This window comes from Pteropus vampyrus, unplaced genomic scaffold, assembly GCF_000151845.1.
Source record: "Pteropus vampyrus isolate Shadow unplaced genomic scaffold, Pvam_2.0 Scaffold273, whole genome shotgun sequence".
Lineage (NCBI taxonomy): Eukaryota > Metazoa > Chordata > Mammalia > Chiroptera > Pteropodidae > Pteropus > Pteropus vampyrus.
The window spans coordinates 965,740-985,743 of NW_011889054.1; the positions used below are offsets into that span (position 1 = coordinate 965,740).

General features: G+C 37.2%; 1 protein-coding gene and 1 pseudogene across 1 annotated transcript in view; one reads left to right on the top strand and one right to left on the bottom strand.

The window, feature by feature from the left end:
* LOC105302452 (guanine nucleotide-binding protein G(q) subunit alpha) overlaps positions 1-20,004 on the bottom strand; it is a 284,051-nt gene that overhangs the window by 220,225 nt on the left and 43,822 nt on the right. The window lies entirely within an intron of this gene.
* LOC111729665 lies at positions 243-361 on the top strand (annotated as a pseudogene).

The window sequence follows — 20,004 nt, forward strand, 5'->3', positions numbered from 1 at the left end:
AGACAAGTCCACAATTATCTTTAGAAATTTCAATACCCTTTTCTCAAAAATTAGTAGAACAAATAGATAGAAAAGCATGAAAGATATAAAAATGTTCAACAACACAACCAATTTACCTAACTGGCGTTTATAGAAACTTCTCTTGACAATGAAATAAATATTATTTTCAAGTACACACAAAATATTTATCAAGAGAGACCATATTCTGGGCTATAAAACCAGTCTCAAATTTTAAAATACTTGTCTATGGCCATACCATCCTGAACAAGCCTGATTACATCTGATCTCGGAAGCTAAGCAGGGTCAGGCCTGGTTAGTACCTGGATGGGAGACCACCTAGGAAGACCAGGTGCTGTGGGCGTAAGCATTAAAAAAAAAAAAAGGTATCCTAAGCTGACAAGGTCTTTGCAATCTGCGAGGTCGACCAAGGGTTGCTTCACCTAAAAAAAAAAAATTTAAATATTCATACAACGTATGTTCTCCAACTACAATGGAATTAAGAATCAATAACAGAAAGATATCTAAAGAAATCTCCCCAATATTGTACAAACTAAAATGCACATTTCTAAATAACACATAAGAAAACAATGAAAAGGGGTATTAGAAAGTATTAGGAATTGAATGATAATAAAAACACATGTTAAATATGGAATGCCGCTAAAGTAGTACTTAAAAATTAATACCACCAAAACACCTACATTAAGAGGAAAAAAAGGTCTCAAATCAATATTCTCAGTTGCTACCTTTAAAAATAAAAAAGAGCAAATGAATCCCAAAATACATAGAAGGAAATTTAAAGATCAGAGCAGAAATGTGTAGTTCTCCACTTAAACAAATAAAAACATGGTTATCTAGGTACGCACAGAAGTAGCATCTGAAAAAAAAAAAAATCTCACGTCTAGTTCTCATAAAAACTCTCAGCAAACTAGTAATAGAAGGGAACTTTCTCCACTTCATAAAGAGAACTACAAAAAACCTAGAGCTCATATCATACTGGAAAAGACTGAATGCCTTTGCAAGATCAAGAATAAGACAAAGATGTCCTTTCTTACCACTTATATTCACAATATATTAAAAGTTCTAGTCACTGCAATAAGTCAAGAAAAAGAAATAAAAGGCATCCAGATTATATAGAAGTCTTTATCTCAGAGGGCTCCAGAAATAAAAGGCATCCAGATTATATAGAAGTCTTTATCTCAGAGGACTCTTTTGGAGAAATTGACAAGCTGATATAAAATTCATATGAAAATACAAGGAGTTGAAAGATCCAAAACAAATTTTAAAAAGAACAAGTTTGGACAGTTAATATCTGATTTTAAGACTTATTAAAAAGTTACAGTAATCGAGACTGTAGCATCGATGTCAAGATAAACAGATCAAAGGACTATAAAGGCCAGAAATAAACACACACACACACACACACACACACACACACACACACACACACACACACACACACAGAGCGGATTACTGACAGAGCTGTAAAGACAATTAGGGGGAGAAAGGATAATCTTTTCAATAAATAATGCTGGAACCACTGGACAGCCATACACAAAAAAAAATCAACTTTGATCTAACCTTCATACAATCTATAAAAATTAACTCAAAAGATTTTCCATGTTTTCTTCTAGAAGTTTTACAGTTATAGGTTTTACATTAGATCTAGAAAACAGGAGAAAATCTGTGACCCTGGGTTAGCCAAATATTTATTAACTATGATACCAACTGCATAGTCCATAAAAGAAAAAAACTGATAAAAGGGATTTCATCGAAATTAAAAACTGGTTTTCAAAAGATACTGTTAGAAAATAAAAAGACAAAACACAAAGAAAAAACGTTTACAGAGCATATATCTGGACTTATATCCAGAAAATATTAAGAACTCACAAAACTCAGTAAGAAAACAAGGAATCCAAAGGGGGAAAAATGAGCAAAAGATGGGCACCCCCCCCACTAAAAAGCAGATGGCAAATAAGCACATGGAAAACTACTCTACATTAGTTATTAGGGAAAGCAAAGTAAAACCACAATGACATACCACTTCATACCTACCGAAATCACAAAAATTAAAAGGACTGACCATATCAAGTGCTGGCAAAGATGCAGAGCAATAAGAACTGTCACAGACTGCCACTCAGAATGTAAAACGTTACAACCACCTGGAAAACAGCTTGGTAGTTTCTTTAAAAATTAAAAATACACCTACCTTGTGTTCCAGCCATTCTACTCTTAGGTATTTTACTCAAGAGAAAAAAAAGCATCTGAATGTTTTTAGCAACTTTATTTGTGGTAGCTAAAAAACTGGAAACCATCCAAATATCTACCAATAAGTGAATGGATGAAAGAAAACGTGGTATATCCATACAATATGTCTCAGGAAAAAAGCGAGGCTAACTATTGGTAGACATGACAATACAAATGAATCTCAAAATAATTCTACTGAGTGGAAAAAAAGACAAAAGTGGACATACGACATAATCCCACTTAGTTGTAAAACTCTACTAAATGCAAATTTGTCTGTAGTAACATGAACCAGACCAATTTTTGCCCAAGGGCTGGGAGAGTGGGAAACAGGCAACTTGGGGTTGTAATGGGAATATGTCCATTATCTTGATGGTGGTGATGTATATAAATGACAAAACTTATCAAATTTTATGTTAAATATATACAGCTTATTGTGTATCAATTACATCTCAAATATAACATTATGAAATGTTATAACAAACTATAAGGGTATACCTAAATTATATTTTACTAGGATCATATTAAATACAAGCAGAATATTTTGCTATATATGTTTTCCTTTATAATAGGAGTTTACTAAATTGCAAGGTACAGTATAAACTTTTTTAAAGTCATTATGGTTCCCCAAAGGAATAAAATTCATTTTCCTTAGGCTTGGTTTACTATAGGAATGCCTCACGATAGCACAGGCACTGAATCTTATTACCAAAACTTCACCCAAGGGAAAGTAAATAGGGCATTAATAAACATTAAAACAAAGTTCACTCATCATAAAGTTAGGAAATTCAAAGCTAGGAGACCCATGAGGCGGAAGAGGTAATGAATTTGTGGAAAATAATGATATACAGTCTGGGACTGCAAACTGCCTCTTGAAATGCCCATTTTCCAGTATTAGCCTTTGGCGCTGGTGCTGGACCCTACCAACTTCTAATACTCTGTTCTTTCTCAGCGTCTGGACTTGTTTTCTCAGCAGAGGTCAGAGGCCTCTTCCTCCTCTTGTGCTCCGTGGCTTGCCCACTGCCTCTGCCGTGGTCAACACTGATTCCTGCCCCAGGTCCGGGCAGTCCATGGACTGCCACTTTCTTTGAGACACTCAGTCTTAATTATTCTCCCTAGGGGCTTTTCTTTCTCAGTTCTCCTTTTCTGAAATTTCATCTGCTTTTTAAAACTTTTCCAAAGTGATGATAAGCAACCTTTTTCAAGCCCAAGTGCCTTTCTGAAGAGAATGCAACACAGGAGTTGGAGAGTGGGAAGCTGCCTGGTCCCCTGCACACTGACATCCCTGGAGGTCTGGCCACGGCTTCTCAAGTGGAGTGAAAAATTCTATTCCCAAGTCAGAGTCAACCATGGTCACTCCACACCACAAAAGCCTGTGTCCCATACTGCAGCTTTTTATAGTTGAATGTCACCTGCACAATTATTAGGCTTCGGACACCTGCTGTGCCTAGAACCACTCCCTCTCCATCAAAATCTAGGTGCCAGTCCTGTTGGCACAGGTCCATTCCCAGCCTTCTCTGTATTCAAAATGCTCTTTCTCTTCCTCTTTTTAGTCACCATAAAAAGAAGTGAAGTACTAATACATGCTATGACATGAACAGACCTTAAAAACATTATGGTAAGTGAACAAAGGCAGAAACAAAAGGCCACATCTTGTATGATTCCGTTTATATGAAAAGTCCAGAACAGGGAAATCCATAAGCATGGAAAGTAGATGGGTGGTTATCAGGGCTGGGAGGGAGGAAGAGACAGAGTAACTGCTTTCTGGGATGATGACGATATTCTGAAATTAGACAGTGGTGATGGTTGTACAAGTCTGTCAATATACTAAAATCCACTGAACTGTATACTTTAAGATGGTGAATTTTATGTAATGTAAATCATATCTCAATTTTCAAAAAGATATCTCAAGAAATGAAACTGTAGAAAGGCAGGAACAAAGACACTGAGGGTGACATTTGCTTACAATAAGTATTTTAAGACTGCTTCAGATAAAATTAAGTCCCTATGGGCTAAATGAACCACTACATTCAAAACGTGAATTATTTTCCTTTTTTCTCTGCAGAATGAAAAACTAAAGATTTCCTTTAAGTGTTTTCCAATTTTTATACCAGTGATAAGTGTATCAAGATGTCTGAGTGTTCATTACCATACGGTTTCCTTCCTCTTAGACTTGGAAGTCTATCTGGAACAACCTAACGCAACAGCGAAAGAAAAAGTCATTTGAATTAGGCTATTAGAAAAAGTAGTGACATTCGATGCATTTAATATATTTCCCAGACACTGTCTCAAATGCTTTCCATTTCCCAATCAACAGCACTGCTCTGTTCTAACAGATCTGGCCATCGGCTGTAATTGGACTCCAAATTAATCTTCATAAGTGTATGAAACCAAAGAAAAGACAATGCTACCTGCCAAAGTACAGGGACTAATATGCCAACCTTTTTAAAGAGAACTCAGAGAGAAAACCAGAGCCAGCGTTTTTAAGGGCAGGGATTTTGTGGGGAATCGCTGTCTGTGGGTAAGTATATTCTCCTCTCACAGAGCCTGGGGGAAGTGATCCACCAGCATCCACATCCACGTGAGGACAGCATTCTTCTCCCCAGTGATGCATGGCTGCGGGCGCAAGACTACTACAAACGAAAATGTTTTGGACAAGTCATGGTAGGACGGCATTTTTCTACCTGAAGAAATTATAGTTTATTTACTTTTATAGGCTTGCTTAGTCCACCCCCCCACATCTGTTATTTCTAAGTGCTGGGAGATAATAGTAATTCCTTCATAAGGCAGCCAAGCAGCCCATTCAGTCTGCTACAATCGCCTGAATGCTCCCTTTGGCCTTGCCACCTGCAGGTGGGAAATACAACTGTGGCTCTCTTAATGATTTCACACTCCTGTGATTCCCTGTAATTTCCTAACACACCCGAATTACCATCCAGGGCCCTGAAGCAGCAATTTAAGAATTTCTGCTGGCCTGAAAGTTAATGCAACCATCAAAGTTTCCAATTTAAACTCAGGAATTAGCGTGTTTACTGCCCAAGATCTTGCCTCCCTATACAATTAGTCTGATCCACCAGTTTAACAGCGCCTGATACTGAAGAATAAAATTAAGGCCAACTGGTTAACAGAAAAGTCATAAAATGTAGACATCTACATCAGGCAATAAGTAACTGAGATGTCCAATCCTTCATCTGGTGAAGGAGAAAAGTGGTGGAAGTTAATATATATTATATATTACTATCTTTATATATCACAAGTTTTACTAATATTCTAAGAGTTTTAAACATCACACAGCAATATGTTTTTCAATAGTTTCGGCAGCACTGGAAAATATTCCAGCTTACTTTCTGGCCACATCAACAGTTCAATCCTATGGATTTCCAAGAAATCTGAGGCAGTTCTTTGTTTAAATACACGAAGATATCACATTCATGTATTGAACGCCTACTAAAATTGTATGGCAAAAGTAGTGAGCTGTCAGTCTCCATGTGTTCCACAGACACAGAGAATCGGTAACCCTGCTCCTCAACTCACAGCCAAGTTCTTCATGAGCAACTGGATGCTATAGGTTCGAACTTTGTTATGAAAGCTGACATGGTCACAAGCCCCTCCTTCTTGTCTACTCTCCCCACAGTCGATTATATATTGCCAACCTACATCACCTCTGCCCCAACATGAGTTTCCTTCCCCAGTTTTACTCACTAGGCAGCTAACAAAGGACCTAAGGACACACAGCAGTCAGAGAAGCACCTGGGGCCTCTCAAAGGTATCAGCTGTGGGCCATATCAAAACTTGGGGTGTTGGCAGAGATTTGCCCTTCTCTCCTTCTGCTAATTTTATATACGTACAGAAGGAAAAGAAATACATCACTTTCACCTTTTTTTCAGGAAAAAATATAAAAGGGGAAATACATTCTTCTTCTGGATGTTCCATGGTCAGATCCACCCAAACCACAGTGAATGCATTTCCTAGAACATCTGTATCCCATTCCCAGCAGAGCTAAAAACATAACAGGTGACTGATAATTCATTTTAAAATTTTGGACCTAGGAGGTTTGTCCCACTCCTTGAACAAGCAGGCTTCTCGACACTATCTTTTGAAATCTAGCACATCAGAATCCAGTAAATAGAGCTTAAAACAAACAAACAAAAGCCCCATACTCATGATTTTTCAGATTCAAGTGATTCCATCTTTGTCAAAGAACTATGTACGACAGTACAAATGTTACCTATCTGGTCTTTGTGCTTTTTTGTAGTGACTATCCATATGTGCCTACTGAGCATTTGAAACAGTGCGATTGAGGGACTGAATTTTTAATTTTTCTTTACTGTTAATTAATTTAAATTTAAATTGCCACATGTGCCTAATGTCTACCATATTAATGCAGGTTTAAACAGACAGGTCTGCTCCTCGAAAAAGAAGAATAAACATCAGCAAAACGGCCTTGTGTCAAGATCCCAGCTCAGACACTTATGACCTATTGACCTCGAGAACATGTAAAACAGCATACTAGTGAAAGAAGTGTCATGAAATTAAACATGGGAAAGTAAACAGGGCCCCTTTCCAGTCCATCTTAGTTGCCGTGCCATCAATGGACGGGATATAAGAAGACATCTGCCCCCAATTATGCTCCTGCAGAGAAAACCACCAACCAATCAAAGCCTGGAATGGTAGATACCAACTTCCAAAGGTAATTTGTTTCTGGAAAATGAGACTGAAAATTTCAATCTCTGTTTGATATACTTTTGTACTCTTTGGATTTTTTTTCTTATATAAAAAATCTTACTTGATCAAAAAAAAAAAAAAACAATTTGTAAAGTGCTTCTCCAAGGTTTTGGGTTTTTTTTTCTAGTATTCCCAAAGATGGGATGGTGGCAAGGGTGACACAATAAATGTTGGTTCATAGTCCTTGAGCAGATTGGCAGCCAGTCTCTAGGACTCTGAGGCTTGGCTGGATGCCAGCTCCACGTCTACCCTTAATACTCAAGGTTCCTAAGGGCAATGCAGTTAATTAGATTAACCAGGTTAACATCAGTGCCTACAGGACTGGAGGTTTTCCTCATCCATTCCAGTCATGGAGATGAGCCCTCCTGTGGTCACATGCTAAGTTATCAGCAGGAAATTCTTCATAAATATATCTATGATAGTTAAGAGTAAATGAAACTCTTACACACCATAAACTGAACATTTCTGAAAGGCAATTTGACAAAACATGGACTTAAAAATACTTATTACTTTTTGATCCAGTGATTACATTTGTAGGACTTTGCCACATAGGGGAAAAATCAGATAATCAAGTGAAGATGTCTATATAGGAATGATTGCTCAATATTTTATATAGTAAAGAATGGAAGCAATCTAAACATTCATCAACAGAGAACTGACTAAATTATTATATATTTATAACATGAAATATTATGCAACCCATAAATAAGCAGATTCATTCTGATGTAGAAAGATGTTCAAAATGTTACAAAATAACATGTAAAACAATATTTATAAAACAGCCTATGTAATTTACATACATATGTATGTATATCTGTGTCTGTGTCTACCCATAGGAAAATGTTTAGAAGGACACAAACCAAAAGGTTTGTAAGTGCTTTACACTGGAGAGCAGGAACTCAGGTGACTGATCTACTCACTGGTCATCTGTTACAGTGCAAATTTTCTTCCTATAATACATGCAGAGTATTAAACAACAGAAAAAAAAGGCTATCACTGGTGTCAGTTTTATAGGTGAATTTTGCCAAACTTTCAGAAATCAACATAATTTAAATTCCATCACAGCACAAAAAAAGTGGGAAAAAATTTTAATCCATGTTAGGCTAGAATAACAAACAAAAAATGCTACAGAAAATCTAATTTATGAATATAAATATAAAATCATTTAAAATAGCAAATTCAGCAATATATCAGAATAGGGGTTATTCTCGTAATCCAAGAATACTTAATTAGACTATATAGAGAAGTAAGTTATCACATAAGGCAAAGTTGGACAATCAAATAATCATCTCAATATGTATGTACTGACTCTATCCTAATTTTAAAACAAAATAAACCAGGAGTAGAAGTACCTATCTTTAATGCGATTAAAACGATTTCTTTTTCAAACTCCCAACAGTAAAACACTAAAGGTACGCCCATTAAGTTCAGGACCCACATAAGAATTCCTGCAATAGTATGTATCACTGAACACCGTACTGGAAGTTCTAGCCAAAATACTAAGAAAAGAATTAAAATGAAAGAAACAAATACTAGAACGGAGACAAAATTATTATTATTCAGAGACAATATAGTTGCTTAAGAAAAGAGAAACAACTGAAAAATTCTGTAATAATAGAATTAAGAAAGTTAAAAAATATTTCACAAATATTTATCGAGTATGTACCATAGTAAATCCTGTCATAGGTGCAAGGGATACAACAGTGAATAAAAATAAAGACCCAGGGTGCATTTTAGAGCCTAACAAAGAATAAAAATATAAGTTCTTCATATTCATTTTTCCTATGTTCATGAACAAAACAAATGCAGGTGACATCAGTTTCCATGTTCAGGCAATTCAGTAAATGGGCTTCATAAGCCCACTTATAAGTATACAAACATCAACAGCGTTTCTATAATCAGTGAATACCAGTTACAAGATATAATTTAAGAACAGTCTATCCACTACAGCAATCAAAAATAAAATATAAAATATGTAGACATAAATTTAACAGGAAACATGTAGAGTCTATATAAATAAGAGTACAAGATTTCACTTACTGAGGTGAGAGAGAGAGAGACAGAGACAGAGACAGGGAGAGAGCGCGAGCAAGCAGGCACACACACGAGTGAGGGGACACATTTAAAATAAAAAAAAAAAGGAGGCACATCATGCTCTTAGATTGTAAAAGTGTAAATTCTCTCAAAATTAATCTATATATTTAGTGCAATCACATTCAGAACACCAATGGGTTTTTAAAGAAGTGACAAAACAATTCTAAATTTCATTTGAAGAATCAACGGGTGAGAATGGGCAAATACTTTTAAGGAAAACATGAATTCCAAAAGAGAAGTCCTGACAGCATCCACACATTTTCAGACAAAGGTGGACTGAGAGTCTGGCTCTGCTGCAAGATGACTCTCCTTGTCCTGTGCAGCTCTAGAGGCTGGTATGTATTTTTTATGGCTTTACCTATATAATCCCTTGCAGCAGAGCAACTCTCCCCCCAAAAGGAGGCCTCTTAAGCCAGATGTGTGTGAAGCCACAAAGTGTAGGAGAGATGGCTGCCAGCACAAAGAACTGAATGAACTTCATTAACAAGGGTTCATGAGCACACCGAGATTCAAGTCAATTCTTTGATGGAAAAGGGGGGAAAACCTGGTGAATGCACTTCCTGGGTCTTTATGTTCAGTATTAATGATTTCCAGGAAACGCTGGAATTGAGCAACTGATGAAAGCCCTTATTAGGCTATTATGAGATAATAAGGTAAAATTTAATTTTATCCTATGATGAATATTATACCATATATTGGGATTCCGATAAAAATCTGAAATCAAATCGATAATATTTAGTAGTTACATTTACATCTCAATTTTTAATAGCATTTTAGAATATAATTCATTCGCCCACACATTTCCTAAACATTAACTCCCTCCAGTGCTTGAAAGTGGATGAAAATCCAGTATACATGAAGAATAAGGGGTTAGGCCTGTTTTACAGATACACATAAAAGACTGAACAACTTACCATATACCACACAGAGCAAGTGAGCTGCAGCTGAGACTGGGGTTGAGCTTCCAATATCTGGGTCTGAACTAGGGACCCCCGCCCCCTCCTCTCCCTTCCTTTCCCACAGTCACGCTAATGAAGCTAATGAGGTCCAGAGGATCTTAGGCTATGAGCTTCTATCCCCACATGCACTGTCAGCTGTATTCTGTTCTGAAACTAACAGGCCAAATGCCCAAGTTTGACCAGACAGCAGTCCTTTAAATTTTAAAACTGATTGTTCCAAAAGGGACCAAGGATAATAACTAACACATGTGTGCTTACTCTTTGCCAGACACACTGTTCTTAGGACTTCAAACATACTTATGTAATCTTTACAACATGCTTCACGAAGTAGACCCTAGTACGATCATACCCCAATTTATAGATGACAAAACTGAGGCATAGAGAGGCCACTTAACTTCCCAAAGGCCATAGGAGCTGCTAACAGAGGAGCTCAGGGGTTCTGCTCCAGGGCCTGTGCTTTCTATCAGGGTGCAAGTCTGCCCAGCACCACACCTACCAACACAGAACTCCATCTCTCTGTATACCCGAAGGCCAGCTAAGAGCACTCTCTGCACTGAGAAAATATGCAGAGGATGGTCCAACCTAAATTACCCTTAATATTAGGTTTAATTAATACAAATTGCAAAGCATGGCTAATTGCTGTTGTTAAATCTTCGTACTTTGTTATATAACTGAAAATATTCTTGTACAGTGTTTGAAATTGTCAAACTAAAAATCTATCTCGAAAACAATGAAGTTAGCCATCATTTTTGAAATCTTACTTTGGTATCAGCCCACTGTGGCAACCCCTCTCTGAATGACTACAGCCTTGCTGGGGTGGCCCTTGGTGCCCCCGTCTTGTGTTGGCTGTGCATATTTATCTTGTTAATCAAAATGCAAGTTTCCTGAGAGCAAGGCCATCCTATAAAATCCTGCAAAACACTCTGTACACAGGTACTTAAATTTTTGGTGACCAGGGATACAGTGGAATAAATATTTTCACTGTGACAAATGAAAACATTTAAATTCTGTAAATAAATCCTAGACGGCCACATTTAATCATTTTGACAATTAACTTCCCACTGCTAGCATTTTCTCTAATTCATCACGTTTATGGAATGCTGACTGGGTACCAGGAATTGCAATGAGTGCAATATTCAAACTAAACCAGTTAAGCCACACAATTGTCCTATGAGAGTGTCCCCATTATATAATCAGCTCCATTTTATAGAGGTGGAAACTGAGATTTAGAAAAATAAAGGAACTTACTTAAGGTTCTACCACTTGTAAGAGATGGTGCTAGAATTCAAATCCAGGCCCTCTGCTTCCAGAGACTGGGCTCTTAACTTCTTTCCCTAACTATCCCATCCCCTACCCTCTATCAAGCCCCACCACCAGCTTAAGTTAGTTCACCAAAAGTTTATACCTACAGTTCCACTTTCCTCACGATCTCATTTTCTAACTAAACTTTAGTACAATATTAATAGCCTTTAAATGAAAGGCAATAGCAAGCATAATCCTACACAACTAACACTGTCAAGAGGGTCTTGCGTCTCATATGCTTTAGTGTGTTCCTTTGACGACCCATCAGGTAATCCTTCTGATCTTTGCATCAGGAAGAGCTGTGCCTCTGTTAAACAGTTTAAGGACTCTACAAATTTTATAGCTGATGAGGTATTAAGCAAGTTGCTAAAAATAGGAGGTTCAATGCCCAATTTAAGGTCCACTGAAATGTTTAGGTGTATATATAATTTCATTCTGGTTCCATTTTTTTCTCAAATTATGTTATAATACATATCCAGTTATACATTATAATTAAATATATTATGACTGTTTTGACTTTTTCACCTACTTGTAATTTAAATACTCTTACATGTAATGAGAGCATTTTTTAAATGCTTTGGGGGCAAAATGAAATATAAGTAACTGCCCAGTAGATGTTCAGCTCATTTTCAACAATGAAAACAGAAAAACAATTGGGAGACAAAAGTCAGAACAGGAGGAAAAACTGGCGGCCCATGGACTTTATCCACCCGACAGGCTTATTTTTAAAGTCTAGACAGTAGTTTTAAATTTTTTAATTAGTTGTCAACATTTAAAATCCAAGAGATTTTATATAAAAGTCCAGATTCCTTGTTTTTCTTGAAAAACTGGAAGCTCTGGCAACCCTTTAAGCCTACTCTCCATACATGGCAACATTTGAAGCTGAACAACAGCTTCTATGAGCCATGAGATTTTGTTTGCCAAAATCTCCACCCAGATGGTGCCGCTCATTTAAAACCACCCGCCTCAATTCACTGTGGCATTTGACTTTGCAGTCCTGGGCTAAGTCAACAGCAAATCAATTCTTGATAGAGAAATATGCAGCTACAATTATTAGAATTTTCCAGCTGCTGGAGGACCTCAGAGTACCCCTTTTTCACTCCTTTATCTGAAAAGATGGGATTAGTTAGAAATTTGGCTGGAGAGAGGCAAAAAGGATAAAGGCATCTATTTACAAAACCTCCTAAGCCAGGGAGCATCTTTGTGCTGCTGGCTCTAACTCCTTACTTAGTAAGTTCCTTCTCCAGCCTTTCCCCAGACTCATTTCCCACACAAACCTAATCATCAAACTGCTTGCCCTACGGCCACACTGACTTAGGCTAAAAGCAAAAATGGCACAATCAAGTCTTCATTCTTCCAGGGCTCCAACCCCACCAAGACGCCTTTCCTTAACCACCCACCTGGAGGCGCCATGTACACAACAATCTACTTTTCTCAAGGTCAAAACAAAACCAAGCCCCTTCTTGAAAAACAGCTGCTGCAGCCATTGTTCAACACACAGGCATGTGGAGTGTTCATGTAGAAAAGTCAAAATTTCCCCTTGCAGGAAGTTCCTGGAAGGAAGTTGGTGCCCTGAAGCTCAGCCACTCCTCAGACCAGAGAAAACAAAGGCAACACAGGCATCTATTCCCCAGGACGGCCACAGCATCCCAGAATAGGAAGCAGGATCCTGAGGCAGCAGAAGCATTAGTGAGCTATGCAGGCTTTCTGGGCAGGCTCTGGTCAGATGAGCCTTTCACTTTGCACTTGTGAGGAAAAATGGTGGTTTGGGGGCCACATTTTAATCAGGATCCAACCATGAAACAAGCTGAAGATTTGAATGGGGTTGTGGATATCAGTTAGTTATTTGTCACCCACCATTGTCCTGATTCTAGAGCCCTGTGGAAACTAGAGCCCACTGCCATTAGCAATAACAGTACCTGGTGACCAGGGAAAGCAGCAATGTACTAGTACACGTGGAATGTTACTCCTGACACTGTACATCCGCAATGGTTGAAATTCTTCTTAAAGTATTTTAAAAACAATACGTGTGCATTTAAATTTTTCCAAACAGAACTAAGTGGTAGTAAGTGGTAAGTATCTCTGGACCCATATTCCCCACTTCCACTCTCTTTCATTATTATTGTTTTTATGGTCCTTCATTGGTTATCAGTTGAACCAAACAATAAAGAGGTCTGTATCTCTTTTTTATATGTCCACCTCAGAATCTTATTGACTGACCGACCGCCTGCCAACCTCATATCTAACTCATTCACACTTCCTTTACCTCTAATTCTTCCTAGTTTTCTGGATTATGCTATTTTTAGTTCTTTAATTGGTTAGCTGTTTCTTGTTTCAACAGCATTACATAGTCTTTCTTGATATCCCACCATGTAAGAGAAGGAAATAAGCATCCCAACGCATCACTCTCTTGCCTCTCTTTTCCTCCTGCCATCTACCCTCGGACTTCTATCACCTTTTCCACTCTTTTCATATTGCCAGGCTTTTAAACCTTTATTTGTTTGTTCTGTAGTTGTAACTATATCTTCCCTGTTTTATGTGGAGATTAATCAATAAGCTATTTAGCTACATTTTCGACATTATGATCATGCAAATATTACTTCCTGAAGAACCAACAGCAGTGCTCAAGTCTTGGAGAAGGAAATATAATCCTCGATCAGTGAACTAGACTAAACCTCAGGGTCAAGTGGGTTCTCTTTTCTTACATGTCATTAAATGCTCAAAATTATTCCACACTTCAGTTTGCTTTAATTTTCACATTATAAAAAACATATGAAAGGACTATTTGATTACCACCAGTCCTAGCCAATATTTCTGTCCATGTGGTTTTTTTTAAATGAAAACTATCTTCGTATGATTTAAATACTATCCAGTGTTCATCCCTTTCTAACAAAAAAATGCATATTCCTGTGAAAGCACAAGGGAACAGTTATTGAGCTAAACAATTAAGCCAATAAAAAGCACCCCTGAGGTCCAAATGCTCTAAGGCATATGCCCAATGGGAGAGATAACACCAGGTGAAGAGATGACTCACTTAGCATGGCTACTTTTTCTTTTTCATTTTTTTACCCTGTGTGCAGACTAGCTATGTGATTTAGCTTCTTGGCTACCTGACTTTTATTAGTTCATTTGCTTTAAAAAATAATAGCAACAAGATATAATTAAAAACATATATAGTCTTCAATTACATACTTGACAGTGTTAAGAAACAGAAAATGGGTCACAACACCTAGCAGAGAGTAAATTGCTTCTTCCAGAAGATAAATTAATTTCTAAAACAGGCAAAGTTACAGGAGAAGCAATGTTGAACAGAAGAAAGAAAGAGCAATGGTTTGGGTCTAAGACAAAGCGGAGTTTAAATTCTGGATGATTACCTGCCTTGCAGACGTTGGGAAAGTTACTGAAGCTCTCTGAACCTCTGATTCCAAATCTGTAAACAGGCAAAATACCACATCTCTTGCAGAGAAACCGTGAAGATGAAATAAGATGACATGTGTAACACAACCAGGACAGTCCCTGGCACTTACAAATCAGTGCTTAGTAACACTAGATCTTACACGTCCAGGCTCAAGTGTTTCTCGAATTAGCTATAATGAATGGAGACCAGGGATTAAGCTGTACTTATTCAAGTCCTAGGAAGAAAGAGGAGAGTGGGGTGGCAGGCAGGAATTGTTAAGAATCTAGTCATAAACTAAAGGAATTGTACAAAATGAAGACAAGACATACAATGCTAAACAAAAATTTGGTCAAGGATAATGTTACTACAAAATTCTTTTAAATTTAGACTTGTTGCAAGATTTTTTTAAAGGCCTCTTCTTTGATTATAATTCTAAACAAGACACATTAGAATATTAAGATCTTTTACAAGCAATATATATATACCATAACACAGACAATTAAGAAGACATTCCAAAAAATACTACTTTACTAATAAAAAAAGAAAAATCCATAATTTACAATTAATCTAAATTTATAGGTTTTTAAAAAGAATAAGGCTCTCTATGAATCACTCCAAAAATTGATTATGAAACTATGAATTCTAGAATTCAGGATGATAAATACTCCCATATGTTGTACATATGTAAGAGTCATGCACGGAAACATGGTGTCACTAAAACTTCTCTAAAACCATGGCAATATTTCAAGCTCCACCTCTCAGTTATACGAATTTTACTCTCTGAAATCTAAACATTCTCTTCTTTAGTTTGCTTGTACCTGCTTAATCCATGCTATCTCACTGATGTAAATTTAAAATGATTTCTAGCCAAGATGGCATTACTAGACACCTACGTGCTTACAAAAATAGCTTCTGTTTGGAAGTGAGTGGTGAGTTGTTAGGATGATCTAGACCACCATCTAAACACATGAAATTTTCCATATTTATTTAGTTTTTTAGTATGTAATATCATTAATGTCTCTTTATTTTTTTTCATTATTTAATTGGCTTTTCTTTCACTGTTTCTATGTAAGGTTAATATTAAACCTGCTTTATATTTCTACTCACTGCCAACGTCATGCCATTTAATAGTATTTCCTTTAATCCGTCAAGACAGAAAAAAATGGTATTTAAAATTCTCTTTAACTCATCAAAAGAAGGGAAGGGACATCTAAGTCAATAGCAAAAAAACAATCCAATTAAAAAATAGGCAGAGGATCTAAACAGACATTTTTCCAAAGAATACAGACGGCCAACAGGTAAATTAGAAGATGCTAAACATCACTAATCATCAGAGAAATGCAAATCAAAACCACAATGAGTGATCACCACACACCTGTTAGAATGGCTATTATCAAAAGGACAAGAAATAACAAGCGTTGGCAAGGATATGGAGAAAAGGGAACTTTTGTGCATTGTCGGTGGCAATGTAAATTTATACAGCCATGATGAAAAACAGTTCAAAGGTTCCCCAAAATATTAAAAATAACACTACCATATGACCCAGCAATTTCACTTCTGGGTATTTATCTGAAAAAAAGTGAAAAACTAACTCAAAAAGATATATGTACTCCACTGTTCATTACAGCATTATTTACAATAGCCAAGATGTGGACGCAACCTGTGTCCATCAATGGATGAATGGATAAAGAAAATGTGGTGTATATATACAATGGTATATTATTCAGCCATGAAAAAGAATAAAATTTTGCCATTTGTGACAACATGGAAGAAACTTGAGGGCATTATGCTAAATGAAATAAGCCAGACAAAGACAAATACCGTATGATTTCACTTATATGTGAAAGGGGAAAAAAAAAAATAAGCTCATAAATACAGACTGGTGGTTGCCAGAGGTGGGGGAAAGGGGCTGGGAGAAATGAGTGAAGGGTGACTGACAATCAAAAGGTATAAACTCCCACTTATAAAATAAATAAGTCGTGGGGTGAAATGTACAGTTAATATGATACCATATATTTGAAAGCTGCTAAGAGAGTAGATCTTAAAAGTTTCCGTAAGAAAAAAAAATTCTGTAGCTATGTATGCTGACAGATGTTAACGAGACTTATTGAGGTGATTATTTCACAATACTATATACAAATATCAAATCATTATGCTGTATACTTTAAATTAACACAAAGTACATCAACTACATGTCAATTTCTTAAAAAGGGAGGGGAGAAATAACCAAAATCAGTCCCTTTATTAATGTGATACTTTCAACTATCTCTGTAGAAAGCAAGTGATAAAATCCTGTCCTCCAGAAAGGCACAACCAGGAGCCTTGGTGGCAGGTGGGGATGGCTACAGTACCCCGGGGCAAGTCAGAGTGAGGTAGGTATAAAGGCAGAGGCACAAAAATAACATTTTCTGTGAATCAAGTAAATTCATGGCTCATTGTCCACTCCAGGTTGTAAGTTCTGTTTTGTAGCCAACTCAAAGTCGAGTGAGCTGAAGTGGTTTGAGAATACTTGTTCTTTTGCCATCTTTATCTTAAATCTAATTTTTTCTCGTATTTCATGGTTATTGATCATATCCCCAGTCTTAATAAAAAGCTATTAGGCACTTCGAGAAATTATTAATCGGGTATTCATCATTGCTCTAGAACGCTTTTTCCCATAGCACAGAAACCAGAAAGCTGCTAGGATTTTCACTCTGCTGCTCAATTTTACCTTTATTATAATTCCACATCACTTCCTTTATGCTAGTTAACTACCTAACCATCCATAAGAGTGATTACACATTATGGAATTATGACTCTAACAATTAGCTGACTGGATAGGTTTGAGGAGTGTGCTATGCTTCTGTGTTTAGCCTCCTGAGGTAGAAAAGTATCTTGGTATTTGATCCAGGTTCCTACCTGGAGGCTGGGCCACATCTAAACCATCCCAGGGTAATGACTTGAGAACCTACTGCTCGCTCCTGGCACAGAAAGATCACACAGTCTTTGCAAAGCGTGACTGCCATTACTCAAAGCATTTCATACATGCTCATCGTTTTTGTCTGTGTGATTATGGAAAGTTCTTTCTACAGAACATTTTTAGCAAAGCAGTATCACTATTCTCAGAAAAAGTTTTAGAAAAAGGAAATGATTCTGGTCTTCACAAGAAGGCTCAGGCTCAAATTCCACTTCTGACACACACTAAAAAAAAAACGAGGGAACTGTCTGACTGCTGACGTTGGCAAAATGCATGCGCACACACACCAAAGCGAAATCCTCTTATCTAAGAAGTGGGCAGGTTAAAGAACAATCAATTATGGTAATGGAATTATGGGCTACTGAAACTCTGTGGGAATTTTTCACAAGGAAACTCTACATCTTTTCATGGGGTTGGCAGAATGTAAGAGACAGACATATACAACACAGGGGAGCGCAAGACTACAATCATGCCTTCAAGTTACTATACAAACATTAGCTTTTCTTAGAAGTAATGTGAACTTACTGAAAAGCTTTTGTGAAGGTATTTACAGCACCTTAAAGTTTCGAGGTAACAAAAATGCCATCAGTCATTGCACAGTAGTGAAAAATGCATTCTCATTAATGAGTCCTCTACCTGAATCCAATGTTTGATTCTGTGTTTTAAAAACACAGCCAAAACCAATTCAAGCGATAACAAGATAAATGTTTTTAGAAACAGCATCATCAAGAAAATACATACATGGGTCTTTAATTGGTACCTATATGATATACCAATGCTTGATTCTTCAGATACTTACACTATCCAGCTCTCTGTTGGACTGACGTAGAAAAGACTGAAGAAACTGCAAACACTTCCTACACAGAAACAGGCATTTTGTTTTTAACACAGCATCTAGTTCCATGTAATAGCATGAACTCATACATGGTAATAATATTTGCACAGTACATATTTATGGAATGAATATCAACATCATATTTTCATGGAAAGCAACTGCATCATTTCTTAAAGGCTCTTATGTAGGAGGGCTGACCTATCAGTAGCCAGTTCATGCTGCTAAAAATCTACTAATATGTGGATGTGGCTCTGTTTATTCTCTTCCAAATCTCTTTGGGTAGCCTCAGGGTATCTCTACAACCTCTCAGTTCTCAGCCTGCTGGGAGACTTCCCACCGCTCTGTTCAGTGAACCCTGAGAGAACTGGTGTGACCTTGGGCCTCTCTAGAGAGCTGTTTCCACCACTCCCATAGTTGGTGGCTCTGCACTCTGCTTGTTCTCTCAAGGCCCTCCTGCCTGTGCACCGGGTTTGGCTGTTTTATGAGCGGCTGTTCGTGCTCATTGTCTTGCATTTTATGGAAACCTAGCAAATGTATTAGCAACCTGTGCAAGTAAAATCAGCATCACTGGCATGTCTGACATTGGCTTTAGCATCATCAGTAGAAAAATTTGGTGACTCAAATGACCACTCATTCTGTTTCACTCTTAGTCGAGAGATCCTCTCCTGGGAAGTCATAGTCTGAACTGTATCCTAGAAAAGTCCATTCAAAGACACCTCAGGGACAGCAGGACTGACTGGGATCCTGCTGTGCATTATTCATTTTGCTCAGAACCAGGGGATATGGAAATAAAAAACCTAAACTTTATCTCTTCATCCAAAGACAACTTCCCTCCCCTCAAGAGTCATCCTGGCTCATTGCCATATATGCAAATAGAATTTTGGAGGAAAAAAAAAAAAAAATAGCTAGACCACGTGGTCAGGTATCAGAGCATGGCACCAACAGGAAGTTGTTTTATCTCAGGTGAACCACATGTGGAACTGTGATTATTATGAAATGCATTATAGAGTTGGTGAAATAATTAACCAAGTCTTTGGAAAATAAGAGATTCCTAGAAGGATAAATTCATTTTATTTTTATTTTGTTTAGAATTTTTTTACAAATTCACATGCCTTTATTGTCTTAAACATCTTTTTTTTAACATTGTGAAAAAAAATTTCCTTCATATAACACCTCTACAACTTGACTCATGGAGAACAAACAGGTAAGTTATCAGTCTATTCTGAAAACAAATTTGGTCAAAATTTGAAAGAACCCAGGTATGAATAACTTTGTAAGTAATGTTTATTAAGTATAGAGCCCTAAAGTGGACTTGTTTAAACTTCTGATGTCCTCTGCCACCACGGAATTATCACAATAATGCTCAATGTGTGGGATGAAATCATGAATGCTATGCCATCTTGAGGACTTGTAAGAACTGAGCTGTAATATTAATCCCTCTCTGGGGCCTACAGTTTTGTATTCGGAAGCCCTGGGCTTGGGCCCAGAAACCTGC